At 43.2% G+C, this 13,600-nt stretch overlaps 1 protein-coding gene across 3 annotated transcripts in view; it reads left to right on the top strand.

Moving 5' to 3' along the window:
• The window catches only part of LOC119164399 (CUGBP Elav-like family member 1-A), a 646,479-nt gene that overhangs the window by 701 nt on the left and 632,178 nt on the right, over nt 1-13,600 (top strand). The window contains exon 1 of one of the 3 annotated variants that reach the window (XM_075871607.1): nt 57-184. The exons of 1 other annotated variant lie outside the window; for it this stretch is intronic. The gene's annotated coding sequence lies outside the window, so the exon portion shown is untranslated. Of the gene's footprint in view, nt 1-56; nt 189-13,600 lie in introns of those variants that run through there. One more of the 3 variants, XM_075871605.1, reaches the window with a different exon arrangement.

The raw sequence follows: 13,600 nt of genomic DNA, 5'->3' as shown, positions 1-13,600 counted from the left end.
AGCGACCTCTCGTGCTTCTTGGGGGTCTAATTTCGTTTTTTTGTTTTTTCACCCCTCTCGTGCTGCCATCCAGCGGCAAAGTCCTGCGCCACGCCATTTTGTTTGGTGTTGTCCGTGGTGTTTTTTCTAGTGTTGTTTTGTTTGTGCGTCTATGTGTGTTGTCTGTCCAAGTCCGTTGTGCTCCGTAGGTAATGTGCCTTTCACCTATCTCTCTAATAAGCTAACCTGTGCGGGCCCGGCGAGCGCTTCGAGAGGTGTGCCGTGTGGACGCATTGGGTCGCACGTTTAAAGGTCTGCGCCCGCCGCCGGCATGGCATGGCATTTCGAGTTCGAGATCAACAAGAAAAAAAAAAAAGCAAAAGTCGCCCGTCTCTCCGCCGAGTTTGCACAATCGGTGCCCGTCTTGATTTCTTGCCGCAGAACAACGCCTTCGTTTTCTGATCAACGCGATCCGAAGCGAAGCAATACGTTTACGGAGAGAAAAAAAAAAAAAAAAATGCCACCTCCCCCCTCTGCCTTCGCGCTGCTAGCAACCGGTGCCTTAAGCTGGCGAGTTGCTTGACCCCTAGGTTCGTGTTGGCCAGGCATTCCGGTTAAATCGCAAGCACGCTTCGTTCAGTTGTAGTTGTCGCATGCGTTCTCGCATCTTTGGGTGACCGCGAACGCCGATGCGAGAGAGAGACGCGATTTTTTTTTTTCATTGGAGGAAAACAAAAGCAACCCCCGATCTCCGAGAAAAAAAACGTATGGCCGAGAAGGAAGAAAAGGCGAATGAAAAGTAACGGTTTGGTTTCGTGCGTGAACTCAGTGTTCGGACGAAAAAAAAAAAAAAGATCGCAGACACACTTTAGGCTAATGTAGTTAAGGGCCTCCGGTTGGTCGTTCGCAGGATGTGTCCAGAACTCAACGTGCCGTTTCGCTATCGAGTCCTTCGAACAAACACTCCGACCGAACCCCTGTTCATATAACGCGTGCCGAAGATTCTTCCTCTAAAAAATAATCAAATAGGATGAAGCCGTGCCGGTATGGATTGCACGCCGACTCATGCAATGGTCACGCATTCTTCGAAACTTGAGAAGCATATCGCCCCGCCGTTATTTATTTTTTGTCTTCGATCGTCCGTTGTATGGCTCCCATTGAAAAAAAAGAAAGCGCGTTGGGAATGGCTCGTTTGCTGTACATGTGTTTCCGAAAGTGATAGTAGCGTCGCGTTTGACTTGGCAATCGCGCCTACGCTTCGAGAAATATACGAGTGTTCGGAAAGCAAGCGGATTTCTGCCTTGCGGAAAGAAGGCTGTCGCGCCCTTACAGGTCTCGACCTTCGCCTCGTGAACCTTTTTTTTTTCCGAGCGCGCGGGTTCGAATGCCACGGTCGAATCGGCCGAGGCCACGCGTGATTTGCGAAAGGCGGCTTCCGATCGGAGTATTGCACACGTGACGCCGTACGAGAGAGCAGCCTTGCACGTTTGCGTAATACGCGTTTTGCGTTCTTCACTTGCACTGATGAATTCGGCGTATCGCCGGGCCCGCGCAGCCATAAAATGCAGTGCCTAATCGTGTTTTTTTTTTCTGTGTGTTCTGATTCTGTCGTTGCCTGTTTGTGGGGTCAACGATATTGTTGACTATCAGCGCCCTGTTAAAACGAACAAAAGGTGACCATAATCTCCTCGACTTGGCGTGATGCAGTGTTTTGTACACGTTCTGTGAAACATTTAATACCAAACCACGCGTAGAATCGGGTCAACAGTGCGTTCTTCTCGAAAGTGGCCACCTCTATTTGGTGCACAGCTAATGAAAAATCGCGTAGCTCATTTTGGAAATTATTGAGCATCTATTCCTAACATGAAGAACTGTAATAACTATAATCATTGGTGTCTGTATTGATTCAAGCTCAGTTTCTCGAGCCTTGGGTTCAGTTAAGTTGCACAAAATCTTTCGTTTCCGTGCCTGTTGTAATAGGTGCTTTATTGTTTATGTGTTCGAAAGTCCTTTCTGGCTACACTCTTGAATGGTGAGTGCGAACCTCTGTTATGAGCTGTACGGCACACAGAGGCAATAATATATGTCAGAGCATTTGTTGCCTACAAGGCCAGGAACAATAAGTCTATAATTCGACAGAGCTTCATAAGTTTATGCATTGTTCAGCACAGAACACATCTACGATGCGTGGTAGATGTGTGAAACGAAACTGCTCAGCTTAGTAGCTTACAGACTAATTACCTAAGACATGGGGGCACTGCAAGCTTTAGCTGTTAAGCCGATGTTTTGTTGTTTTTTGTTCGTAGCGATGTGAATCAATGACGCCATGAAACGTCGGACGCACCAGGCAGCCCGTTGTGACGTATATGCATTTATCGTAACACTGTTTGTTTAGATGTTAACGATACAAAATGCAAAGGTTAAGAGCCCAATATGGTGGTACTCGAACCTGTCCATAAAATAGTCTATAAGACTTCAAAGATACAAGATCTTGGCTTGCTAAAAGGCAAGGGTATCTCGGTGGCATCGAAGCAGACAGTCTGTAGGAAGATACTGAAGGAATTGAATATGCGTAAGCACTTGTCACAGAGTGCATGACTTCGACACCCGGTGCATAACGTGTTGTTTCATCTCACATGCCAACTGTTAGCTTTACATATCTCGTGTTGTGGCTTTTTTACACAGTCAGAAAACAGGTACCAAGTCGGTTTCAAAATTTGTGTTTCTTCAAAACTTTTGGTTGAAGTCTAAATCAATCTCCCAGTTTCATACCCAACCAGACAGACTTCTGTCGAATGTTTATGTTCAACATTCTTGATGTTTGGAGTGTGACCTGTAATAGCTTTGATATCTATACCCGTTGCTGGAAATGTATCCACAAGACACCTTCCGTGCGGTAGTCACCGTTTAGCTAGACAGATCTGCTTAAATGCTGCTAAAAGGGGTGCAAGCTCTAAGTGAGCATTTCTGGGAAACTGTACCCTTAATTAAAAACATGGTGTGCTGGATGGCGCACGTTCATTACGGCGAGAATATATTACATTGTGTCCATGACATCTTTTCTTCATTTTGTTAAGAACAGTACTGCGAAGCGAGATAGCTGTTGGGTGGATAGACGTTACGTTTCAAAGTTGGGGGTGCCACCATCTTGGGCGGTTAAACAAGCGATTTGTTATTTTTTCCTGTCACGATGCGAATCCCTAAAGTAATGAAAGTCGACTGCACCAGCTTGACTGTTTGCGTGTATACGTGTGTACTGTAGCACCGCTCGTTTATTTGTTGAAGGTACAAAGTGGAAAAGATACTGTTCATTATGAAGGCACTGAAACCCATCCATTGAATAGTCCGTATGTGTACACCAAAGGCTTTCTAGGAAGCACTAACAGTTGTTCAGCAATGAATCTCTGCTATCCGTTGTGGGTTAAGGCAGCGCTGGAAGGTGATGACAAAAAAAAACTGGACTGTGCACAGACAAAGGGCATCTAACAACTGAATTCATTCAAACTAAAAAAACGAAGGGGGTACTGAAGGCAGACCCGTTTCCTTGTCTTTTCGTTTAAATAAATTGAGTTAATATATGTGCTTTGTCTGTGCACAATCCAGATTTTTTGGTTCTAAACTTAGTAGCGCTGCTTTTAGCCACAGTATGTTCAAACTAGCCCTTACACAACCTTTTCTTATATCAGTTGGCTCCTAGTTTGACCTCTGGCCAGCGACCACGAGAATGGGTACGGGAGCAAAGGAAGGCTATCTTTTAGGTGAAAGTAGATTTCGTCGCGCAAACAGCGCCCTTGTCTAAGCTTCATTCTTAGACATAAATACGAACTTGTAAGAGATGTTCACGGTTACTTAGTCTGCACAGTGATTGCACGAATGACGCTGCGTTATCGTTTGAGCCATTACGAGGGTGTAACACGCTCATATTCAGCACACTCTCACAGAAAAGCAGTGGCAAAAATAATTGATATAAACATAATGCATCCTGAAACAAGTCATGAAGGGCTTGGGAAGCAGGTCTGAACATGCAGACACTTTTCATAAAATGTGTAATAAAATGAACAAGTAGACTTTTACACTCGCTTTTGGCACTTAATAGTGTGGTCAGTTTACCTCTGTAGCTCTTTTTCACAGTGATTTATCTAAAGGATGTTTCATGGGTTGCCAAGGAGGCACTTTTTTTTATGTGTTAGATGCCGAATAGTTCATATAATTCCGTGTGTTGTGAGTACGTGCGGAGTTCTTGCATTGACTTTTACTCCGGAAACTTGACAGAACTTTCTGAATTGAAAGTGTCGAGTATATTCCGCACCTGCGCTTCTCCTCAATTCTGGAGATTCAAGGTATGTGGTGTACCTAAATTGCTAGTGGACACAATTATTTGGTGTCTGAAGGGAAGTGCTGTATCACGGTTGCGTGGTGTACCATTCCCGAATGTTGCCACAAATAATGATTTTTATGAGTCATGGTAGCATGTCAATTGTTCTTTACTTCATAAGTAGCACTGTCGAGATCAATACTGCTGAAGGTTCGGTTGAGTTGGGGTGGAATGTTGTGGCATTTTTTGTGGGACGTGGCATTATCCCTGTGAAACTTAGCTCCTTGGCATGGTCACTTGTAGATAAGCGCGCTTGCATAAAACCTAAATTAATGTAACTCGCGGTACAATTAAGCCGAGGATAGCATATGTTGCCTGCAGTAGTTGTCTCATAAATGAGGAGTGAACGAAACGATCACTTGTGGTGGGCAGGGACCAAACCCGCAACCTTTCAGAAACGTGTTGGGTGCTCTCTAGATTTATGGCTGTTGACATCAATCAGCGGTAATGTAAATTAAAAAGATTCGATGACCGTTGACTACTGCTGCTAATATTAGTCTGACTACTACTACTAATATTGTATAATATTAGTGTAGCGAGGGAGCTATTGATGTTTGGAATAAGAAAAGAAAGCGTGATTGAAGGAAAATAAGCAGGCACACATGGAATAAAGAACAGCTTCCATCAAGCGAAGACCTTGATAAATAAATGGTACAAAGTCTTTCATGACATCGTACTTGCCTTCATTTTTTTTCTTTCACAATATGTAGTAAGTTACTTATGAAGTTTGTAAAACTCCTCATGAACTGATGTCTTGGATAACTAATTGCTTCAAACAGAAAAATAAACTTGAAATACATACCACCTAGGTCCCACAAAATATTCACATCAAGGGTATTGCCAGTGCGGCCTCGAGGACCTGCAGATAACGGTTCATATTGTTCGCTAAACACATAAAAGCATTCCTCTCGAAGTCTTTCACGACGGGCATCACAGTTGGCGTTATCTTGTTTTCCATGCGTAACCAGACGAGCATAAAGTGCGAGGTGCTGCCTGGAATCGTTACAAAGGATGTGTAAAAGCACTTCCACGATAAGAAGAATGGGCCGAGTGCACAGTTTTGCGGACACTTATATCTTATGTGCAAAGTCGCATATGCAGTCCTGAGCGCAGTAGGAAAGGTATCTGGAAAATGTATTCTGTTTAATAAAAGGAGTTTTATTTACCGAGGGATAAACTGTAGCGTAGAATTAAATAATGAAACCAATCATATTAGAGGTCTCTACTTGCGCAGTTTATTGTAGGAAGCCACGGCAAGTTGTACACATGTGCAGGGTCCGAAATCTCAGCAGTTACTGCTTGGAACACTCCTATTCAAGCTAATGCAACTTCATTGCATTTGTACAGACAATAATGCTCTTCCTGAACTTTTTATATTTATGCACACCTGCATTTTAAAAATCTTTCTTCTTTCCATATTTATTTTTCCCTTGTCCCAGTATAGGTAGGAAACCAGGCGTACAAATTCTGGTTAGCCTATATACTTGCTTTTCCAAAGTTTGGATATCTGTTTATCAATGTATCTCCTTCGTTAATGGAATAATTGATTGATAAACATTGATCAGCTTGATAAAGATTGATAAACATTGTGGCCCAAGACACATAAATCTGTAAATCTAACTTACCCCAGTTGGCTCTCATTGGAAACTGTTATTTTTTTTTAATGAAAATTCAACCATTTGGAGTGGGGGCCTTTTCTTCAAAATGAAATGGACGTCGTTCGTGCAGCGGCTGCCGAGTATTTAAACCAAGAAAAAGAAAAAATGCTCGTGTGTCCAATCAGATGTAGCAGGGGAATACGATACTTAAGCTCTAAAAACTAAGCGATTAGTGTGGGTGTATAAGTGTCACTAGGTGACCACTTTGATTGTTTTTAATCTGTGGCCTCCTTGTAAGAAGCTCTTGGTTGCTAAATTGCAAAATGATTTGTCTTAGTAAATTACATTTTCACAATACTAGAAGCACCACTGCTGTGAAAGGAGAATCGGTGAATGAAACAAAGTGGGGGAAAGTAAATGCCTGTGTGATGCCATATTTAAGTTCTCACATGAATTGTTTTGCCGTCATAGATTTCGATAGCACCTGCAAGGGCGTACGTAACTTTCAGTCATAGGAACCAGGGATGCCTGCCCCCCTTCCCTTCAATTTTTGCTTCCGCCCCCCTCAACAAAGGGACTCTCTTGTCGTCGTTGCCTCTCCCAGTAAAAAGAATCCTGGCATGGCTCCCGTTCGTACAGGTAAACTTCTACTGGCCCCTAAGGAGCTATATACTTGACATAGCAAGTTTTGGGAAGTTTAGTTCAGGCAACATGGCTAAAATTTGATAAAGAGACCCTGGGATCTGCGATATCACCTGACACTTACAAGTGGAAAGTTTGAAGGGAAATGTATAAATTAATGGCTACCTTCATTCTTTTTCTAGAAATAGACCAGTAATGGTGAAAGGAACGACAATAGAGATTCAAGAGAATAATGTTTCAGTGACGAAACTTGTAGCACAGAAAAGGGCACAAGAAAAGAGAGCACGGTGAGCTTTCTTCTAACAAACTATTTATTGAACAGAGTTGAGAACATCCATGTGGACCAGTCGAACACATGAGCTGCGAGTCCTGGCTTGGCCGACAAAGCACAATCAAAACTATAATTAGGCAGAGGGAGCAAAATTGGTTTGATTTGGTGGCCCAGCCTGGCCTCTTCGGCGCCTTCGCGCAACCGGTTGACATGTATGTTTCACCTCTGTGCGATAAACATTTTGTTGGAAGTAAGTGTTTCGTCCTGTTGTCACTTGCGCTCGTCTGCGACTTTCGTTGTGTTTGGCGCTTCACCCTGTATTTATACCAACGTACCCATTCTTGCATTCTTTTGAACGTATCAGTCCGGTCCGATTCTTTGTGCCGCCGGGGTGTCTCCTCAGTTCATTTGCCAGTGGCTTCTGAAAGTAAGGTTGTCAAGGCGCACGTTATTCGCCTACGGCAATTTTGCCAATGTGACATGAAAGTTGCTTTTTTTTATTGTCATGAATGCAGCACGCGGTTAAAGACATGTTTCCATTCATTAGCTAGATAGTCAATAAGTTGAGACCCACATTGTCACCCGTGTAATGTATGACTCGGCTTCCACAGCAGAACAGTATTACATTTGATATATTGTTGAATTGTATGATGCACACATAAGTATTATGTTTCACTCCTGTGAGGGATGCATTATTTTTGGTTGCAAATGCCAGCTATCCTAGGTTTGGGATGTCTTCAAATGCTGCGCACTATTGATAAAGTGAAAGTGCCATAAGGGGTGTCTATCAGAAGGAAAGTTAAATATGGGACTGGCACAGGACTTGAAATGAATGTATTGTTTGATACAAATGTGTGTAGTTACGCACAGAAAAGACAAAGGCTAAACTACATGTAAACGAAGGAAGCTTTTGTATCTGTGAAGGCAAATTACATTTTATTAGAAATGGCAAGACTTGCAAACGTGGACACAAGAGAAGAGACGGATACGACATAAGGGCTGACTATCAACTGAAAAGGTTGTGTGTTGCTTGTGTCTGCATTGCGTGCTTTACCTTTTGTGATTAATTATTACTGATCAGCTTGGCTTTTTATTGTTTTAATGATCTTTTACACAGTGAAACGATAGGAACTCATTACCGATAAACCCTCAAAATCATATGGTGTTCCGTTAAAGAATCGCAAGTGAAATATCGTGGGTATATTGCACAACAAAATTGCTGGTTTTTTGTCGAACAAAGTAGAATTGTCAGAGATGGCAGCAGTTTGATCAGGGTGATGGTTGCACTTTGCGAATGTACATGGGATGAGAGACCGAAAAAACAAGGCAGAAACAAACTTGTACACTCATACACGAGACGAAATAAATTGCATGGACCGGTGGTCTTTTCTTCTTGCACACAAGACTGGGCATTAGCATTTTTTTAAGCAATGCACTTATTGGCTCAGTACGACACAATTTTTGTATTATCTGGTTCCCTTCTGTTGTGTCCATGTTTGCACACCCTATATTCTGGTCCCTTGTTTAGTGCGGTTGAGGTATCGTAATTTCCTTTTTCTACACGGTGGTTGCTTTGGCCTTTACACTCCTAGCTCTTGAGAGGTGTTTTTAAGGTGTCCTGTTTTATTCTATGTGCAGAGCAGATGAGCTGTTCGTATATTCCTATATGCTGAGGAGTGATCCTAAGGTGTCCCTATACATGTATCATTTATGCACTGTTGTAATGTGTCCCTATATTTTCATTCCTTGAGAAGTGCTTTTAAGGTGACCTATCTTATCCTTTGTGCAGTGCGGATGAGGTGTTTTTGTACTCCTATCCTTTGTGAGGTGCGGCTGAGGTGCCTTTACAATCCTAAATCCTATCCTTTTGTACAGTGCAGATGAGGTGTGCTTGAGTTCTTATCCTTTGCGATGTGTGGTTGAGATGTCCTTTTGCTCCTATCCTTTGTGCAGTGTTGTTGAGGTGTCGTCACTGACAAAAGACATTACTATGAAATTGTGCAATCTTTTCCCGTTTCAATAGCTTTTTAAAACAAGCATCCCCGCTCTCTACGTGACACGAGTGTTTAAAAAATATTATCGAATTGAATTGAGTTTGTTACGCAACAAGGTTGCGAGGAGATTAGGCGAAAAAGCTGCACTGAGCAGCTCGAGGGGAACCTGGCCACCTCAGACAATGAGCGATTACAGTGGTTCAAAGCATGCCCTATACCTAATACATGAAGAGAACATCAATAACAATAAACAAACACTGCAGAAATAATGAACAAGTGTACTGTGTAAACATGTGAAAAACCAAAAGAAAATAAATACTTGTCATGAAGACAGCAAGAAACAAACAAAAAACAACAACAGATGAACCTATGGCAGCACAAGCAATCATACAAACATGTCATAAAGGCTTTTTAACGACAGAGTGTATGTTCCATCGCGACCATTTTCTTTGTGTAACTGATTTAAAATAGTTTGTAAAGAAAAGCGTAACATTTGGTAGTCGTATGCAGTTCTGTTTTTGTTGACAATCCAAAGTTCTAAAGAACAAAATGTATGAAAGTAATTATGTTCCTATAAGTATGCCAGTTGTATTAGAGGGTCATTATTCTTTGCCTGCAGTGGATGTAGTCAGGCTGATGATGATGATGATGATTCTTTGCCCAGTCTACACATGCGAGAAAGCCTATATGCGTTCAAAGATTCAATTTTTATGGTGCTAAGCTTTGTGAAAAAAGGAGCAGCATTCCAAAGATATGGCTATGGTGAATATTTTCCACTGTAGTGGTCCCCCAGACTAGAATTACGCAATGAACCAAAGAAAGAAACATTGAATTATACAAAATTTTATTAATGGATGTAGGAAGATAACTGCAATGGTGACGTATGGTACATAGGACCCTATATAATTTACTAATTAAGCGATTTACTTGGCAATCCCGTGATGTAGTTTCAGAGAAATATACGTCAGATGTTTTAAAAGATGACAGTATTCCTATTTCGGTATTGTTTAATTAAGTGGTGCTTAGCTGAAATTGCTTACTACGCGGACGAAACATTACTGCTTTTGTTTTTTCCTACATCAACTTAAAGACAATCGCTCGTCGCCCACTTGTGTATACTTGCAAGCGTCTCATTGGCTCGATTTGACATTTCAGAACCCAAGTCACCCCCCCCCGACACACGAGCCGTGTATCTATCGTTTCTCTTGCTCGATCTCGGGAATCTCGCGAAAGCTCCTTCCCGGTTTTTTAAGGAGCCCCCTTGTCACCGGCAGACATTGACGAGAAGAGGGGAGAGCCGGGCTGTCGGCTGCCGCCGACTTGGTACAATTTCCCTCGTCGTTTCGCTAAGGGTCCCTCTTTTCCTATACGGCCGAGCGTGTGACACTTTGTTGTTACAACTGGGAAAATGGCAGCTCGTAGCACCTGTCCTTGTCGGCGGCCAACCGTCGCGTTGGCAGCCGTTTCGGCCTCCTGTTTCGCGGTGAACGCTTGTCTCGACGCCAGGGTTCCTCGTCAAGACGGATGACTTGATGGCGACAGCCGTCTTGATGCTGTGCTTTGCGATATTCTTGAAAGGCCCCGTGTAATGCCTCGCTTCGTGGCCCGCATGATTGGGCTCTTCTATTTTATTTATTAATTTTTTTTGCCTGTATGTTATGAAGTTCAAAGAGATGCTCAAGGGAACAGCAAATCAGTGTAGAGAGTCTTGGATATTTAGAAGTACAAATATTTCGGTGAGCTCGTACTGATCCATCGATGGCTCCGCCGCGGTGGTCCAGTGGCTAACGTACTCGGCTGCTACCCGCAGGTCGCGGTATCGAATCCTGGCTGCGGCGGCTGCATTTCCCATGGAGGCCGAAATGCTGTAGGTACGTGTGCTCAGGTTTGGGTGCACGTTAAAGAACCCCAGGTGGTCGAAACTTCCGGAGCCCTCCACTACGGCGTCTCTCATAATTATATGGTGGTTTTGAAACGTTAAACACCACATATCAATCAATCAATGATCCATCTATGGTGGTATTTGAGAGCGCCAAAGCGACAAGATACAAGAAGCAAATTGCGCAAACGAGCGCTCACTTGAAACTAATTGTTATTTACAGAAGCTGGTCAGGTTTTACCTTACACCGAACGTGGAAATGCTTAGGTGAAACTATGGGGGAAAGGAATTGATATCGCCATATCGGTCAAATTTAGGGTTCCGTTCTCCTCGAGTTCTCCCCTTCGTATTCGGTCATCGATACGCGTATAATTTCCTGCAAGTCAAACACGCGGCTTGACTTGCAGGGCCGCTTATTATTCGTAGCACGGTGAGACGCGAACCGAGCCAGTGGCTGGCAGAGCTACTAAAGATTGCGCTCGACAGATTGGTCCGGACTCCGCTTTGAGATCCTCCGGTGCCCAGAAGACGGTGGGGGGATGGGGGAAGAAGGGGGGTGAGGGCTTATTTCTGGCCACCCTAAAGGACCGCGCAGAGTGACAGAAAAAAAAAAGTGCTGCAACCACCGTTCTTCACCTATTCCTGTATGCCTGCCTGGACTCCTCTTCTGCAAACGTTTGGCTCTCGTTTCTTTCGTTTTCTGCCTTTTTTTTTAGTCCGCTCCCTTGAGCCGGCTTTTCGAGTTGACAGAAATCTGAAAGTTGAAACTGGCAGTGGAAAAAAGAGCTCTGAGCGGGCAGCGCTTGCTTAAAGTCAAGAAGTGAAGACTTTCCCGTGGAATGTTCAGTTTCGGTTTACTTCTTGCTGTTTTTCTTTTGCCTTCGCGAAAAACCATTGGAATCTGCGGGATTGCTGGCGCCGTCTGCGCAGGCGTAGCCCTGGCTCAGCCACGTTCGTTCTCTCTCTCTCTTTATCTCTCCCCTATTTGCTCAGCAAGTGAACGTGATGGGCCATGGCCTCCATTTGATTCGAGCCGTGTATTTCGGGAGTCGAGAAGGGCGCGGTTTCGAATGTTCTTTTTTTTTCGGCTCTTCAAATTAGTTCTCTTTTTCGCTCCCCCCCCCCTTTTTTTTTCTTTCATCATTTCTGCTGACGGAGCTTACCAAAACACGAGCTGTTTTGAATGCCGTTTTGGCAGCTCTCCCCCTGGCCAGTGTCGAGTGCGTCGAATCGGACTTCACGTCCATTGACTGCTTCGTGAACAGTTTTTTTTAATCAATAACACGGCCTGCTGTGTATCTTTTTTTTTTTAAAAATATGCATGAACCTATCGTAGCTCACATTCACGCTCGGCTGCTTGTAAACTGGGAACTGTGGTAGGTTTGCCTATCGTATTTACTTGCGCACTAGCAGCACTTATTCGAAGACTTGGCAGTAATGAAACCGTGCCAATTTGCGAGTTTCTTGTTGATGTAATGTGTGGTGCAATGAATTTATTTTGTGGGTTTGTCATTTAGTGATGCAGTAAAATACTCGAATAAAGTAATTTTCATAAATTTTTTTATTTCTCTCGCAATCACTTTTTACTGAAAGATATCATGTCTGCTTCCCTTACAACATAAAATAATTACTGCGCAAGGAAAGCAAAATAACGAAGGTGATTTAATTCGTTGCTCATAGATCAAATATCTCTGAGATTTCGGATGTGCTGTTGATAAAGCGTACACGAGTGTTCAATAAAGGGTCAAATTTGGTAATGTGACTTAACAGTAATGCAATTCCTTATCAAAATTAAGAGTAGTGCAGTGTCATCACTTTCGTGTTGTTGTAAATTATAAGTTAGTTATTTTTTTTGATGTAATTCTGCTGTCTCTGCTTATTAGGACTGTCTGATCTCTGCTGTCGTTGGCATGTATTGGCTGTCCGTTTGTTTTTAATTTAACCAACAGTAAGCTAGCGTTCGCTAAGGTGAGATTATTCAGTCCTCTTATGGTGTATCTGCTGGAAACAACTGAACTTGACCTGCCTTAGAGGGGCTATTACAGGGTCACCTAACAACTCGTGGTTTCGAGCGAAAAATAGCAGTAAGAGAACAAATTATGCCTATACATTATAAGAAGTGGACTGCAAAATGACATTTAAGTTGGAAAGGCGTTAAATGTCGGCGACTATATAAACCCGCCCAGTGCCGACGACCGCCATTTTCCCATGGCCTCTGTGACCCCACGCGCTGCATGAAGCTAAGCCGTCGTCTTCCACCAAAGTCACTGCAGATTTATTTTAGTGCCAAGCTGAAGAAAAACTAAAATATGTGGATTTCACGCGCGGCTAATTCCGAAAAAAAAAAATATCGTTCGTATGATTGAAGGCGCTCGCGCAGTTACCTGCTTGTGACGTCACGGCCTCTAGAGAGTGCCAGTGTTTCCCGACTTTCATAACTCTATCGTGTTTATATATAAAAAGAAATGTTGAATTATATATAAGTCAAGTGCTCGGTCAAACGCGCTCAAATTTCGCAGGCTATTTGTGAACGCACGAGGATGAACCCTCCCGCATCGCGGTAATCTAGTGGCTAAGGTACTCGGCTGCTAACCTGCAGGTCGCGGGATCGAATCCCAGGTGCGGCGGCCGCACTTTAGATGGAGACGAAAATCCTTGAGGTCCGCGCGCTTAGATTTAGGTGCACGTTAAAGCACCCCAGGTGGTCGAAATTTCCGTGGCCCCTTCACTAAGGCGTCTCTAGTAAGCATATGGTGGTTTTGGGACGTTAAACCCCAGCAATTATTATTTTATTTCTAGAGTGATTCCACATAACACAGGTTATTTTTTTTGTGAAAAATGGGTGTCGTGGTCTCTTTAATT

This window comes from Rhipicephalus microplus, chromosome 8, assembly GCF_043290135.1.
Source record: "Rhipicephalus microplus isolate Deutch F79 chromosome 8, USDA_Rmic, whole genome shotgun sequence".
Classification (NCBI taxonomy): Eukaryota; Metazoa; Arthropoda; class Arachnida; order Ixodida; family Ixodidae; genus Rhipicephalus; species Rhipicephalus microplus.
Note: the sequence above shows the minus strand (reverse complement) of the source record. Positions and strands in the feature narration are given on the sequence as shown.